General features: G+C 46.8%; 1 long non-coding RNA gene across 2 annotated transcripts in view; it reads left to right on the forward strand.

The window, feature by feature from the left end:
- Positions 1 to 307: 307 nt before the first annotated feature.
- LOC137654762 (uncharacterized) overlaps positions 308 to 16,183 on the forward strand; it is a 100,572-nt gene continuing 84,696 nt past the window's right edge. Inside the window, exon 1 of one of the 2 annotated variants that reach the window (XR_011046715.1) lies at positions 308 to 529. This is a non-coding gene — a long non-coding RNA (uncharacterized lncRNA). Of the gene's footprint in view, positions 530 to 1,612; positions 1,704 to 16,183 lie in introns of those variants that run through there. The other variant, XR_011046714.1, reaches the window with a different exon arrangement.

Raw genomic sequence — 16,183 nt, forward strand, 5'->3', positions numbered from 1 at the left:
AAAATAGTCCAGTGAGGAAAGGAAATAAAGAAATATTAGTGTGTACTCTTAAGGGGGTTTTACACGGTCAAACATGTTGGTCAACACGCTTGACAACACGACGTTTGAGAGAATGTTTGAACGTGTGAAAGGGGTAAACATGTTTGACCAACGTGTTGGACGGATGTCTGACGGGGCCTGACTTTTGTGGGCGGAGCTTGCTCGGACAGCTCGGTGCATGTCCATGTAACTTTGAACGTGTGAACTGTGAACTGAACGGTCATCAGTCTCGACCCGCCATTCATACTCAAATCCCGCCGAGGGAACATCTGTAATGAATGGAATGACCATATTCAAAAATTCTAAATATGTTGATTCATCCATGCGCATATAATTGCGCCATTCATCTGGGTCTAATTTCAGCTCTTTCATTAAATTGGTATGTGAAATTTGGTCCCTTTTAAGCAACCAGTCCTTTGTCCACTTTGAACGCTTCCTTTTCTTTTCGTTGAGGGCAATCACTATCCCGACTGCCATCACCTCGTCTTGGGTAAGTGACATGTTGCTCCTTCTCCTTTTGGCACCGACTGAGGTTGTGTCAGTTTGGTTTGAACATGTAAAGCGTGTTGGCCAACATGCTTGACCGTGTAAAACCCCCCTTTACTTTTACATTTTTGTCATATTCTAACCTCTGTAGTCTCTCTTAAATTCTAGAGTCATCTGTTTGTTATTAATTTCTTTAAATTTGTCTTAATTTTTCCTTTCAAATTCACCAGTGTACTTTAGTTTTCACAGCTTTCGTATTTACTTTCCTACTACATTTATTTTTCATGTATCACTATTGTCTTGCATTTTTCTGTATTTTTCTCTTAGTAGGCCTACAATTATCGTATAAGTTTAGAAAGAAATAGGAATAATAGATATATGATAAATTCTTTTATCGAATAAGGTATTACTGATAATAAGTCAAGCATATTCCAAATTCTCCTCTGTCCTCATACACCTGGTAACAATGAGATTAACTAACAATTCTTCTTCGTTCAAAGGGTTAACTACTGCAATGCAATTGTTCAATGGATACTTTCCTCTTGGTAAGGGTAGAAGAGACTCTTCAGCTATGATAAGTAGCTCTTAAAATCAGTATTATAATTCAACACAAATGAAGAAGAGAAAATTATACATTCAAAATAATATCTTAAATGAGATTTTTAAATTATCTGACCTTACACTTGTGACCGGAAATTAACTTATATAACTTCAAGACCTATACGAAGAGGATAGAAAGGATATACCGAGAATATTTATATATAAAGATATGATTATTAAGAATAAAAAAAAAGAAATGTTGAGAATAGACAAAATTCAATGATAAATGTATAAATAACGTAAATTGAATATAAGAAAAGATATAGCGAGAATATAGCTTCATAGAAATGGGAATATTAAGAATTAAAGGGAAATTAAAATGAAATTTGGGGTAAAAGATGAAATACAATAAAAATGAATGAAGAAATACACTAAAGAACGAAATGCAACAGAATTAATGAAAGAAATACATAAAAGAAACGAGTATGAGAGGGGCCGTTGCAAAGACTAAACCTCATTCTAGTAAACTTGAATCGTTAAATCCTGAGCCACTCGCCAGACTTGTCGAAGCCAACGTACACAGTCGTGTATTAAACCTGCTAATTATTGTGCAACTTGTTGAATCTACCCTACATTAAGTATAGATATTACCCCATTGTTTCTTTCTTATTGGCCAGTAAGAAAACTTAGGGAATTAATTAAAACAAACTAATATCTGAGGTCAAATCGTAGCTCGTTTAACTAGGATCGAGTCATGCCGGGTATCCTACTCGAAATTTAATCTTTCATATATTCTTCTAATGAAATAGTGTTTTAAATCAAACCATTATAGTATTTACAGTTGATAGGGAACACGTATCCAACATGTCCGTGACCTTCAGGAAGATAGAAGCCTATCCTGCTGTCACTGATCTCGTACATTTTTTTATATCGTCCGAGCAATTCAGTGCTATGAGGAATCCGCCTCTGCAATACATTATGAATTTCTCGAAGTTGGAAAAAGAATTTAGTACATATCTATATCAAAATGGTCTCTTAGGCGATTTTTCAGGAATTTGTAAAACCTGCAATAGGGGTGAAGTAATTCTTCATGTTGATGGGGCATCTATCCACCACGGCAGACCCGTTGTCCTGTGGAGGTGTAACCGTGCAAACTGCAGGAAAAAGGTCTCGGTGAGGAGGGGTTCGTTCTTCGAAAAGTCCAAACTCACTGTCGGTGACATCTTTGTGATAATAGCCTGCTTTGCATATGATATTCAACAAGAGAAAATACAGTACATTTACAAGTTTTTCTCCTCACACACGAAGGTGAATTGGTACAATCTCTGTCGGGATACTTGCACGGAAATCTTGTTGAGGGATAGTGAGAAGATTGGAGGTCCCAAGCATGTGGTTGATGTAGACACATGCAAGTTTAGTCAACGGAACCATCAACACGGACTCGGTATGGATGGTCGCTGGGTATTTGGCGGTATCGACCGCACAACGTATCGGACTTTCTGCGAAAAGGTTCCGGATCCTTCGCCAGAAACCCTGCTCCCCGTGTTATTGAATAATATTAAACCTGGAACTACGGTAGTAATTGAAAATTGGAAGGTTTACAGAGACATAAAAGATCCTTCCCTTAAGAGCCGCATTGATAAGCTCGGTTTAAAATTCATGTGTGATGGTGCAACGCCGTTCGTCCATTCCGAATTATCGCGTGGGGGGTCAAGTAAGAGGAGAGTGCGACCGAAAGATGGCTCGAAGGAGACCGGGTACGATGGTTACTTCTCTACGTACTGTGTACGAAAGCGTTATCTAGAAAGGTCCGTTTGTAAATTGACGGCTTTCTTAGATCTTATTAAGCGCGTGTACCCTCTCAAAAGTCGCCCAACCCCACCATCGATAGAACAGCCATACTTTAATGCCCGAAAGTACCTCTCTTCGCCTGAACCAGATTCCCCAACTTCTGAACAAAGTTCCCCAGGTTGTGAACCATGTTCCCCAAGTCCTGAACCATGTTCCCCAAGTCCTGAACCAAGTTCTCCAAAACCTGAACCAAGTTCCCCAACTCCTGAACCATATTCCTCAACTCCTGAACGAAGTCCTCCAACTCCTGAACCAAGCCATCCGCGTAGAAAGAAGCGCAAGATTATATTGACGAAGAACGGAGTCTTGAGCAACCTCAAATACGTAAATACGTATTGAATACTATTAGTATCGAGTCCCTTTCCAGAAAGTACTACTGTATATGCATCTACGGGGGATTACAGGAGTATGTATGTTTGTGAAATCTATTGTATTTTACATCTGAAATGAGATTAGGTAGGTTTGTACTTTGTGTGAACTACGGCCAATGCGTATGTTTAAGGCCATTCTTCTGTTTTTGCTCTTCAAAATTTACAAGGGCTAATTAAGCTCATTAAAGAGGTTAGGTTAGTATGGTTCTGAAAATAGATTGAAACCACGGTTGATGCATAAGCTCGAGCGCTAAGCCTAATTGTACAAAACTATCGGTCAGAATATGTTCATGCTTGTAGACGGATGTGTTCAAAGAGTGTTTATGTCCCATAGTGAGGTTAAGTTTGGTTGGAAACGTGAAATTATGACGGTTATGAAAATGATGACTGTTAGCCAAAGGCAACTGCAGTTAATGAAATAGAATATAGGTGTTATAAGTGTTAGCTTAAAGGTCTGTCATATAAAACAAAAAGTTTGCTTGGCTTCTGTTCCCCAGACTACCAAACCAACTTAACCTAAATACAAAATTAGAAGTCAAGCTTTTACCGATTAAATTGAAGTTTTAGTGTAATGTTTAAGAGTAGATTTGTATTTAGAACCAAGTTAGTTTGATTTCAGATTCAGGTAATAAGCAACTCAGTGTTGTACTCAACTTATTATGTAAGGTCATAACGTTATCTCAAGAAGTTTTATTTGGATTTGAAGACTACAATGGCACAGACACCAATGAGTATGGAAAATGTTTATGGTAATGGGCGAGAGGATATGGTTGTGATAAGCTCCTTCACTGACTTGAGAAATTTTAAGTTTAAGTATAGACTATAATTATCAAAAGAAATACTAGAATTAGGATTCTTATTTGCATACCAGACATTTACGTTCCAGGGCATATGCGTCCCTGGGCGTTTGCTTCCCTTGGCATTTTCATCCCTGGACATTTCCGTTCTTGAACATTTGCGTCCCTGGACCTTTTCGATCTTGGACATTTGCATTCCTGGGCCTTTGCAACCCTGGACATTTCCATTCTTGGACATTTGTATCCTTGGACATTTCCACTCATGATCATTTGCATCCCTAATTTTTTTTTTTTTTTTTTTTTTTTTTTACAAATAATTAAGTTACAGTTTTGCACACTCGATATCTTTGAGCTTTCATAATACTACACCGTTATGCATAATGTATAACTGTAGTGCTGAAGTGTATATTGGTTGTTTATTAATTAATTTATCTTTACAACTGAGAAACTACAGAATGACATGATTTGATTTAGTCCTACAGTACATAATTATGTAACTTGAGGAAACACTCTTTTTAATAGTCTGATTAGAAAAAATCAAACATTGTTATTATTATTATTAGCTAAACTACAGCCCTAGTTGGAAAAGCAAGATGCTATAAGCCCAGGATTAATACAAACTATTGGATGCACTAGAATTTGGAATTTTCATCTTTTCTGCAAACTTATAGCCACCTTCTTCAACTCTCACCACCTCAGTAATACTGTAATATTTTAGTAGAGTCCCACCCAGCGCCATTACTGCTTGCCACTGCATTGGAGCTTGATAATTTTCTTTTTTGCTAGCGCACGGCGGAGCAAAAACCATTAGACTATTGGAATAATACCGAAATCTAATGGTTTTTGCTCTGCCGTGCGCTTACTTCACTTGCGAAGAAAGAAAAACTTTAAGCTCCTATGCACTGGCAAGCGGTACTGGTGCTGGGTGGGACTCTACTGAAATATTACTAGTAATACTCCTACTCTTTGTTATTGTAAAAATCACTATTACATTGTATATCATCATCACTTGTTTCCTGATAGCTGTATCTTCCTTGGGAGCATTCAATCTATTTAGTATTTCTTGGCAAAATCTAATAGACTTGATTTTGCTTTTCATATGACAATCATTATATCCTCTTTGACGAAATCATAAAGCTTAATCATAATCTATGGCATGCACATTTCATCTTGCCATCGACAGATCTTCATGCTTTGCTACAGTCGCCGTATATTTTTGGATGAATATGTAATAATAGTTGATCAAGCGATTATAATTGTAGAAGGGTCTTCAATGTCTACAAATTTCAGTGTCGTCACATAAAAATCAGATTAGGAGATAAAGAATTAGGGCTAAACATGGAATTGATAGTAATGTGACAACCGATGGGGAAAGAATGTATTTACTATGTAGTTTGAACGTGATTCTTAAAAGGCTCGGTAATTCGGTCATGTAAACTTTGACTCGCTTGACATCAACATGTTTAAAACAGTTTTGAAGTCCTGCATGTATGGTATTAAGATTTAGCACTTTAACGCATTTATCTGTAAATTCGTAAAATGTTTACAGACATTATTTTCCAGCGCCGATACTTGATCAAAATCTGTAGTTGTGGAATCTTAATGATATTACAGTACTGTATTTTCATGCAACTTCTCCCCCCAAGATGCATAATCAACATATGATGCCTTAGAATATATTTTGACCTGCAACAGATTGCAGGTATTTTGGTAGGTTATATATAAAGTAGTGTGAAATAAAATGTATGAACAGCTAAGTGTATAATTGTATAAAAAAAAGATAGTTGTAAAAATATATGCTAAGATCAAGCATATCAGATAAAAATTTCCCCCTTATTCTTATTGGCCAGTGAGATTTAACACGGGAGTGGAACCACACGTGGTCACACTAAAGGGTAGATTTTCATGAGGCTCATTGACCAGCCTACTTAGCCAAAATAGGCACAATTGTAGTAGGTTTCAGGCTACTAATTCCTAAGACTAGCAGGCTCATACAAGTAGCTGTGGTTGTAGAAGGTCATGGTGAGTAATGAGTTATATTGTAAACTTATCCAGGGCAAGCCTAAAGTGTTGTTGAAATAGTTAAGGTTAGGCTTAACCTTCAGCAAGTTTAATTGTACTGGATATTTGAAGTATATGAGATATCACTGTTATTAGTCTTATACTGGAGTAATTTGTGTTTGTTCCCACACAAATACAAACCATCGTCATTTGGTAAGAGTACGATTTCATGGAAGCTGGAACGGCCATTTAAAGAGATTTTGACGTAGGAAAAATCTATTTGTTCCGTAACCGAAATACAAACCACGCTATTTACATGGGGTTTCACTTTCGGCGTAGCTGAAATGACGAGCCATTAGAATTTTAACGAGGGTTAATTATCCCCGCGCTAGTTAGCAAGGGGGTAGGGGAGTGGTAGCTAGCTACCCCTCCCCCCCTCACGCACCGGTGAACTGCTTCACTTCACTTTTGGCTCGGGCGATGAGCAGACGTCTCTGCTTCGCCCTCGCATTATTGACAGCCTTAATTTTGTTTTGCTTTTTCTTTCAGTTTGTGTGCTTAAAGTTGGCCTCTTCCTTCCTTCCCATCATGCGGAATTGCCCTGGACTCCCCGACCGCCCTTGTGGAACGTTCATGTCGGCGGTCGAGACGGACCCTCACTCCTTATGCCCGCTGTGTCGAGGTCTATGGTGTGAAAGCTGTAGTGAGTGCAGGGAGTGGCCTAACTCCCAGTGGGAGAGGTTTGCCCGGCGGCGTAAGAAGAAGCCTAAGCGTGACCGTTCTCTTTCAAGGGTTGCCTTGAAGAAGGAAGGTTTCAAGGACTCTACTTCCGCCGCCCGAAGCTCCCACTCGATCGGTCTCTCGTGAGAGGCCGGCGAGTGGTAGCGCAGGCCCTTCTTTTGTTTCCCAATCTCGGGGTTGTTTCCCAATCTCGGGGTTCGGGAGAGGGCGTTGCCTACCATAGCGAGGCAGCTCCCCCTCCTACTCCGGGGGAGGGCATTGATTCTGTTGATGACCATGTGACTAACGATGATCTTTTACAGCTTTGGGCTTCCTTGGGGCTTAAGGGCTCGCCCTCCAAGGAAGCCCTGTTTGACCTGATCCAGTTGGGTGCAGCTTTCAAACAGTCGCCGGTAATAGCAGAGGTAGATCCTCTGTCTATTGTCGACGTTGTTGTGGCAGAGGCTTCCGACGGGTCGGGTCAAACCCCAGCTGCGGTTGCGGTTGTTGCTGAAGGCTCAGTTCCCCCCTCCGAACATCTTCGAGGGAAGCCGCCAGCCCTGGTTCGGGTCCCTGATCAAAGCGGTTGTGCAGGTGATGAAGCCGGCCCTCGCTGATCTGGGACTGAAACCAACGGCACCTGCGTCCCCACTGAAGAGGAGGAGAGGAGTGGACTTCGTGGTAACTTCTCCTAGGGTTATGTTGGCTCCCAAGAAGTTCCCCCTCGCAGACGTTTTCTCCTTCCCCTGTGGACGAAGCCTTTCCGTCCTCAGGAGAATCCAGCGAGGTGAGGCATTCTCCCACGGCACCAATGGGAGGAACCCCACCTCGAGGAAGAGAACCGTCTCGCGTGGAGAGGAGCCCCCAGACTTTTTTGCTAGAGTCCTGTATCCCTCCCAGGAGGGAGGCTACGGACTCAAAGACTGCTCCTAAGTCTTCTACCCGGATTCGACCAGAGCTACCTAGACCCCAGTAGAACGTCCACATATCTCCCCAAGTAGAGCTACTGGGGACAGGAGACCTTGCTGCCAGTCCACAAGGAGAAGAGCAGCACGAGTCGGAGCATGCCTTCTGGCAGGTCCTGAGTCTAATGAGGCAACTCAACGGATTCAAGGACCCCGAGACCGCCCCCCGCGAAGGCAAAGATACGGTCCTGGACCAAGTCTACGGTACCCAGAAGCTCCCAAAGGCCAGTACGGCTCTGCCCTGGTCCCAGGGAGTGAAGAGTGCCCGAGGCAAGGTTGAGGGCCAGCTCACCGAACTCGTCGCCTCCAGCCGTTCCTCTGCCGGGAACAAACTCCTCCCACCTCCTCGCATATAGCAGAGGAGGTACTTCGAGATCATGGGAGAGTCTTGTTTAGCTCTTCCCCTCCACCACTCTGTGGAAGAGCTCTCTAGGGGAATTTCTCTCGAGAAACTCTCCGCCCAGCAGGAGACATTCTCTATGCTATGGAGATCATAAGCCAGGAGAAAGTCACGAAGTGTGCCGTGCAGGCCACTTCGTGGCTGGACATCTGGCTGGGGTCTCTGGGCATCCTGTTGCGATCCGAGGAAAGCACCAGGAAGGCCCTTGAGACTTACCTCCTCTCGGGCACGTGCTCCATCAAGTTTTTAGCTCACCAAGTTTTGAACTTGTGGGCAAACTCGTTACTAAAACGTCGGGATGCCGTGATTGAGAGGTTCCCCTCGAAAATCCCAGCCGTAGATGTCAGCAAGCTCAGACACTCCTCCATCCTTGGAGAGAGTTCGTTCGAGCCCAAGGATGTGGAATGGACAGCTGAGAGGTGGAGGAAGTCGAAACAAGATTTGCTCCTACAAAGGGCCCTTACATCTCGGCCCTACAAGCCTCCAGCTCCTCAACATCATCAGCAGCAGCCTCGTCAGTCTAGGACATTGAGACAGGCTCCGGCAGCAAAGGCAAAGGTGTCTAAGCAGCAGCCCTTTCCTGTCAAGGACAAGAAAGGCGGAAAGTCCTCCAGGGGCGGTAAGAATCCTAGGGAGAGCGACCGAGGCCGTAAACGCTAGGATTGGCAATCCCCCTGCATGTCCACCAGTGGGAGGATGCCTACAAAGTTACGCGGACAGGTGGCAGCAACTCGGGGTCAATTCCTGGACGATCTCTGATCAGCCAAGGATATCGCGTCCCGTTCATAACATCTCTTCCTCCCCTGACAGCGAATCCAGGGTCGTTGAGCTCCTATGCCATGGGATCGGTAAAGGGGTTAGCCCTTCGGGCAGAAGTCGAGACCATGCTCAAGAAGAATGCTCTCCAGGAGGTTGTCGACAGCTCCCAAGGCTTCTTCAATCAATTCTTTCTTGTAAAGAAGGCGTCTGGAGGCTGGAGACCCGTCATCGACCTCTCAGCTCTGAAAAAGTTTTTCAGGCAAACTCCGTTCAGCATGGAGACAGCGGACACGGTCAGACTTGCAGTGAGACCGCAAGACTTCATGTGCACTCTGGATTTGAAGGACGCGTACTTCCAGATCTCAGTCCATCTGTCTTCCAGGAAGTACTTGAGATTCAGCCTAGACAACAAGACCTATCAGTTCAAGGTGCTGTGTTTCGGTCTCTCCACAGCACCTCAGCTGTTCACCCTGATTTTTTTATGGGCACACAGGATCGGCATCCGTCTCCTCCGCTATCTGGACGACTGGCTGATCCTGGCAGACTCGGAGTCGACCCTTCTTCGACACCGAGACAAGCTTCTGGGACTTTGCCAAGATCTAGGGATCATGATAAATCTCGAGAAGTCTTCACTGCTTCCAACTCAACGACTGGTATATCTAGGCATGATATTAGACACCAATCTCCACAAAGCCTTTCCATCAGACGACAGGATAGCAAGGCTGTGGAGGGTCGCAAAACCTTTCCTCGGACGGGAAGTCCTTCCTGCCCAATCTTGGTTACGTCTCCTAGGTCACCTGGCCTCCCTGGCCCGTCTAGTTCCGAACGGCCGCCTCAGGATGAGATCCCTACAATGGCGGCTCAAGTCCCGGTGGAACCAAGGCAACGATTCCCCTGACACTCTGGTCCCTATGGGACCCACGAAACGGTCGGACCTGCAGTGGTGGCTGACCGACGAAAACCTTCGAAAGGGAATGGATCTTCTCGTCCTCCCCCGGATTTGATGCTGTTCTCGGACGCGTCAAAAGAAGGGTGGGTGCCCCACGTTCTGAACCAGAGGATCTCAGGCTTATGGTCAGAATCAGAAAGGTGCCTCCACATCAACCTGCTAGAAATGAAGGCCGTCTATCTGGCCCTTCAACAGTTCCAACAGGTCCTGGCGGGCCACTCCGTGGTGGTGATGAGCGACAACACCACAGTAGTGGCTTATATCAACAAGCAGGGAGGTACCTTTTCTCAATCCCATCTTGCAGTAGAGATGCTGAGGTGGACCGAAGTCCACTCGATTCCACTATCAGCTCGCTTCATTCTGGGCAAAAGGAATGTGATCGCCGACAGTGAGCAGAGCATCGCAGATAGTGAGTACCGAGTGGTCTTTGGATCTTCAAGTAGCCAACAAAATCCTGACTTTGTGGGGTTCCCCGACAGTAGACCTGTTTGCGACAGCTTTGAACTTCAAGCTACCGCTGTACTGCTCCCCATTCCCGGACCCTAAGGCACTCTGGCAAGATGCCTTCCAACAACGGTGGGACAACATCGACGCCTACGCCTTTCCACCGTTCTGTCTGATGAGAAGGGTACTCAACAAGACCAGACTATCGGTCAATCTGTCAATGACCTTAATAGCTCCGCTATGGCATCACAGAGAGTGGTTCCCGGACCTTCTGCAGCTCCTGACGGAACTCCCGAGAGAACTTCCCCCATGGCACGAGCTACTCAAGCAACCACACTGCAACATGTACCACAAGGCCGTAGCTTCGCTTCGGCTTCACGCCTGGAGACTATCCAGCGTCTCCTTACTGAGAGAGGCTTTTCGCAACAAGTTGCGGAGAGGACGTCTCGACACCTGCGAAGATCATCCGCAAGGGTCTACCAGGCGAAGTGGAGAGTCTTCTGTGGTTGGTGTCGTAGGAGGGGTATCTCTCCCCTCGATGCCACTATTCCAGCAATAGCGAAGTTTCTCGTGTATTTGCGGGAGGAAATGCGCCTTTCAGTCTCGGCTGTGAAAGGCTATCGCTCAGCCTTAAGCTTAGCCTTCAGGCTAAAAGGAATAGACATTTCTTCCTCGCTGGAACTTTCTTTACTCATACAAAGCTATGAACTTATCCGCCTTCAGACGGAAGTGAGACCTACTACATGGAACGTGGTTCGCGTCCTCAGGGCTCTTAAGAGACCTCCGTTCGAACCATTTTGCCAGGCCTCTGATCGACACTTGACTTGGAAGACGGTGTTCCTGCTCGCTTTGGCCTCAGCCAAGCGGGTCAGTGAACTTCATGGTCTCTCATACGACATCGCCCATTCAAGGGGATGGGGGGTGGTAACGTTCGGGTTTCCCTGTGTTTGTAGCTAAGACTCGGAACCCTGGAGTGCCGGACCCACGGTTCGACTCCTTCAGGGTCTCGAGTCTCCGTTCTGTAACAAGTGACCCAGACCATCTGTTACTATGTCCAGTGAGAAGTCTGAGGCGTTATCTGAAGAGAACGGCTGCAGTCCGTCCTCGCGTGCAAGCCCTGTTTGTGAGCACGGGAAGGACGAAGAGGAGGGTCACCAAGAATACTATCTCTGCCTGGATCTGAAGGGTCATTCACCACGCCTTGAATCCAGATCCTCCTCCGTCACGCCGTCCCAGCGCACACGATGTCAGAGGCATTGCTACGTCTCTGGCTTTTAAGAGAAACTTCTCGGTGATGCAGGTGCTACAAGCTGGGATCTGGAAGCGTCAAACGACCTTCACAGCCCACTACCTGCAGGACGTGACCCACAGGAGCCTTGATACATTCTCGATTGGCCCTGTGGTGGCTGCACAACAGCTGGTCTAACCTCAGGGTCCTTAATGGACAGGTAGCTGAAGGTTGAGGGCATTGTTACCCGGTTTTAGACTGCATGAATGAAAGAGTATGTCTGGCCCTTACTTCTTTCTTCATCCTCCCATCTCTTGGGGAAAGCAGCATCCTGGGTTCTCTGCATAGCTGACCTCGAACCTCTGCAGGTAAACCATGCTTCCTTGTGTTCCTAGTGTTAAGATAATACTGTCACGTCCCCCATACCCTGACGAGGTGGTATTGGGAACGTCCTAGCCTAGAATTCCATCTAAAGGACTTCAGGTCAACTTCCTTGGACAAGTCACACTTCAACCCTCCACACACAAGCTTATGTAGGCCGCTCGTACTTGCGAGGTGCAGGGACTCTTTTTCTCGAGTGCTGCTCACTCGGATTCTGAGTCCCCGGGTAAAAGCCAAAGCCAGTAAGGCTAGGACTTTCCTCCTTACCTAAGGGGTAAGTCACCCCATGTAAATGTTGTGGTTTGTATTTCGGTTACGGAACAAGTGACAAATTCGGAGATAATTTGAATTTTTCCTAACCATACAAACCTTAGCTAGTTACACATATTTGTCCGCCAGCCCTGTCCCCCAAGGCAAGTCCTACCTCTAAGTGAATTGAAGCAGTTCACCGGTGTGTGAGGGGGGGAGGGGTAGATAGCTACCACTCCCCTACCCCCTTGCTAACTAGCGAGGGGCGGGTAATTAACCCTCGTTAAAATTCTAATGGCTCATCATTTCAGCTACGCCGAAAGTAAAACTCCATGTAAATAGCTAAGGTTTGTATGGTTAGGAAAAATACAAATTATCTCCGAATTGGTCATTTTTGGGTGAGATAGCCATGTCGTCCTGATGGAAGGTCCTTCCAGCAGCTTCCTACTGTATAAAATTTCTGCGAGTGATATTACAAGAGAATTACCGTCATGTATTACGGGGTTCTATGCCCTGGAACAACTATCCTAAGATATCATGTAGAATCAGGGACGTATGCGGAGATAACCATAGATATCTGCACCCCTAACAGACTTGACCCAGTCTAGGAATTTAAGGAGAAGGACAGGTGAGTAGCCATTACATATCCTCTCCCCTCATGGTGCTTTACGTCACTGATGATGTCATTCCTTTGTTCGCAGCGATCCCATTTTGTACGTAGTTTTTTTAGTGCGCTTATGTCATTCCTTTGTTCGCCGCGATTCTATTTTGTACGTAGTTTTTTTAGTGCGCTTATTTCAGCTTTTTTGGAGTAATTCCACGCATGATGGCCTTCTCTTCGTCGTCTAAGTTGAGTACCCTCTTATTTGACTGTTTGATTTAGCTTTCTCTGTCTTAGATCCCCTCGAGGAGTGGTTATTTAGCTTTTTTAGGCAATGAGGGATCCAGGCGCTCCGAGTCCAGCTAGCCATTGGGTGCCATGTCGCTTAACCGACCGCCCTTTTATTTCGTGTTCACTTAGTCTTATTTCACTAGTGTCACATTAGCTAGCATTATTTTTAGCATTACGATGCCTTGGGCTCTAACAAGGTAAACTTAGTTAGCGGAGATTGAAGGGTATGCCTCACAGGTAGAGCAACGCTCCCTTTTATTTCGTCTGCAGTTCATTACAGTCATACTTCGTTGGCCTCTGTAGCTTGGCTGTTTTGATCTTTAGTTACCATTTTCTTTACAGAGTGATGTGGTTTTCTATATTGGCGTGTGGCTGTAGCCAGGGAAGCCTGGTCAGAGTTGTGGTCAGTTCATGAGCAATTTTGAAGTGGATCTCCATCAATTTTGTCTTCTGCAGGAGCATGATTGTTCATTTCCATCCCCAAGTGACAAGTGTAGGCCGTGATAGCCTCTACAGTGGGTGAAGTTTGCAAACAAGTAGTTTAAGGTACTTTTCTGTGTCAGACTTAGCAATGCCCAAGCTGGTGCTGAAGAAGCTCTATAGCTCCTCCTTCGAGTTTGAAGCCTTTTGTCTCTCCTTCGGGTTCCTCTGGGAATGGGCGCTGTGGTGGCACTCCTAAGAAGGGAGGAGATCCCATCCTGCCCTCGGGATGTGCCTTGAAGAAGGCAGAAGTATCACCTTCCCCAGCAAACCATGCCTCTCTCACAAAGTATGCCCATCGCTTTGCTGCCTGAAAACGAAATTTTTAAGCATAAAACTTACCCACTGGTTATACAAGAATGGCTATAGTCCCTTGGACGCTCCGACAGAAATTCAAAATCTCGTGGCAATCACAGATATGCCAGGTGTACAGTACACTAGCGCCCTGGCGGTAGACAGGCCGAACTATTCCTACCACTTCAGACCTTCCCTGTCGCTCTCGCGAGCAACAAGTATTGGAATTCACTCGTGATTAACCTGGATTGGTTCCAACACGGATTACTTACCTCGAACTACTTTCTTAGGAGTATCTAGGATCTCCTCCCAACCGACCAGAATTTTGTGTAGTTTACCCTACTCCCGTGTAGTTTACCCTACTCCCGTTTTCTATGTGGGGTAACCTATGGCGGAGTGATACGCGCCATGAGGCGACCCGGAGTCAGAGAGCATGCTTGCTCACGTCTCGATCTCCAGTAAGTTTTCTGGTCGCAGCGCGATAACATCCCGATGCGCTCTCCGTACCCAGTGCGACCCTTTGTGTCCCACGTGGTCCCTTTGTGTTATTCCTTATCCCTCTGTGTTCCTGTGTCTCGCGGTGCCATACTAGTCCGCAATGGAGCATCCCCGTTGTTGCCCTGGGCCTATGGTTGGTAAATCGTGTGGCGCCTTCCTCTCAAAGCCTGAAGTTGACCTGCACTCCTCGTGTTCTTCGTGTAGGGGCAGTGTTTGTTCCCCTACAGCCACGTGTCCGGAGTGCGAGTCCTGGAACGAGGTGCAGTGTGCGTTACAGCACCAAGAAAAAGAAGTCTTCCAGGAGATCGCCTAGGAAACCGAGAGTTTCTTCTCCCGGCGTATCGTTGGATAGAGTGTCTCTGCTGCCTTCCCCTACCCGGAGTAGGTGAAGAGGTAAGTCAGTTGCTGGGAAGAGGCCTGTTGCTCTTCCCCAGGAGTCTGAATTACCGGATAGTGGGGTTGTGCCGTCGATCCAGGCAAGTGGGGGGCGCCTGAGGGAGGGACGGGAGTGTGTTCGGAGGACGGAGCCCTGGTGCAAGTAGGGCCCGTCTCTTCGGACGATCCTATGTGGGGAAAGACTGCTGCAGCCTCTTCTCCCATCTCTTGGGCATGTGTTTCAGGTACGTCCGCAGCCGAGGGTGGTGCCGAGAAGGGTGACTCGCCGCCGTCAGACCCCCTCGCGTGGTCGCCTTCGAAGACGCCCTTCAGATCACCCTTGAGGCTGGAAGAAGAGTTCGAGACCTGGTTCCCCAGCGAGGAGCTTCCCCGCTCCCCTCCAGCGCCTTCAGCTACGCTCCCGTCCACCTTCATGGAGCCTTCGTCGCTGGCCAATCGATGCGTGGACCCACCAGCAACGCGGTGCGACTCAGACCCTTCAGTGAAGTCCTACAAGTCTTCAGGCTCCTCGGTCGAGGCCTACTCCTACTCCTCGGAGGACGGAGCAACGAGGGACCATAGAAGACAGCGAGACAGGTCCCGCAGGAGACGGTCACGCTCACGCTCCCGTTTCAGATCCCGCCACGTTTGGAGGCGTTCTAGATCCCCCAGGAGGAAGTATAGGAGAAGCTGCTCCCCGAGAGAAGAATGGGTGCTTGTCGTCATCCCACGTAGTCAACTCCTGGAAGCTTCAGCGGTTCCGGGCACCTCGGGCTGGCTCCCAAGGGCTGTCTCGCCAGTGAGGTACGTCCCCAGCAGCAGGTACGACGGACGGGGAGAGTCATAAGTCCGCGAAGGTTACGACTCCATCCGCCCAGCGGAGGGAGTCGCTCCTTTGGTCTGACAGCCGCGGCCCGGCCTCAAAATCAGCAATGAGTCGACCGTAACGTGAGAGACACCTTCCTTCTACGAGCAAGCCCGCAACCTCCTAGACCTCCGTAGGCAGAGATAAGCCCAGGACGAAACCCTCCGTCTCAGCGGCAATGCCCGTCCTCCAGCCTAAACCACCGAGACTAGACCGTGCCAGGAAAATGCCTCTTCCCCAAGCGGCACCCTCCGACGGTGGTCCACCGTCACAAGCAGAGGAACATCCGACAGAAAGTATAGATGACGGCTTAGAAGGTTTGGCCGCAGAAGTTTCGGCCTACAGGAGAGTGATAGGCCTCATTAGGTGTCATCACAGGCTGGACGAGCCTAAGCCCTCCTTGGACGAAGACTGTCTCTCGGGCCCCAGCAGGCTGGTCGATGCACCCGTGCATCTGAGGCCCTCACTAGCGCTTTCTTTGGCTAGGGACGTTAGGCTGGGTATGGCTCACTCAGACAGGATCGTGGCCAACCACGCAGAAGCCCCCAAGAGTCAGAGCGCCTCCAAATTTCTCCAGGGCCTCAAGACCCAGAGACGTT

The sequence above is a fragment of the Palaemon carinicauda genome, chromosome 15 (assembly GCF_036898095.1).
Source record: "Palaemon carinicauda isolate YSFRI2023 chromosome 15, ASM3689809v2, whole genome shotgun sequence".
In the NCBI taxonomy this organism is placed as follows: domain Eukaryota; kingdom Metazoa; phylum Arthropoda; class Malacostraca; order Decapoda; family Palaemonidae; genus Palaemon; species Palaemon carinicauda.